This window comes from Dendroctonus ponderosae, unplaced genomic scaffold, assembly GCF_020466585.1.
Source record: "Dendroctonus ponderosae isolate FM_Combo_2020 unplaced genomic scaffold, Dpon_F_20191213v2 Dpon_F_20191213_5, whole genome shotgun sequence".
In the NCBI taxonomy this organism is placed as follows: Eukaryota; Metazoa; Arthropoda; class Insecta; order Coleoptera; family Curculionidae; genus Dendroctonus; species Dendroctonus ponderosae.
In genome coordinates, this window is record NW_026018715.1 from 299,816 (window position 1) to 300,267 (window position 452).

Sequence of the window (452 nt, forward strand, 5' to 3'; positions counted from 1 at the left end):
CTAGTGTCAGAGACATTCTCCACCTCCCTCAGGCCACAACCAATGGTTTGATTTACTGTAGGAGGCGAGACGGTGGATTAGGATTTCCGAGGTTAGAGTGGCTCCTAACCTCATCCGCCCTAAAAATGGGGGATCGATTCTTACAAAATCGAGACCCCAGCGTAAGGGCCTTGGGAGAGGCTACGCAGTTAGAAGCCCGTCTCAAAAAACTGTGTACCTCTCAAAGGCTTCCCTGGCTACTCGATGCAACGGCGCTTCGGCATCGCCAACGCAAAGAGCAAGCCAAGGAACTTACGCGATGGGGCAGCCTTGGCTCTCAAGGAAAGTCGGCGCGGGCCTTCGTCGACAGCACTATTAGCAATGCCTGGCTGATCAACCGTAGGTTGTTGACGCCGGGCAGAGCTATTACAGCGCTAAAAATGAGAGTCAACTCGTGTGCGAACAGGGCGTCC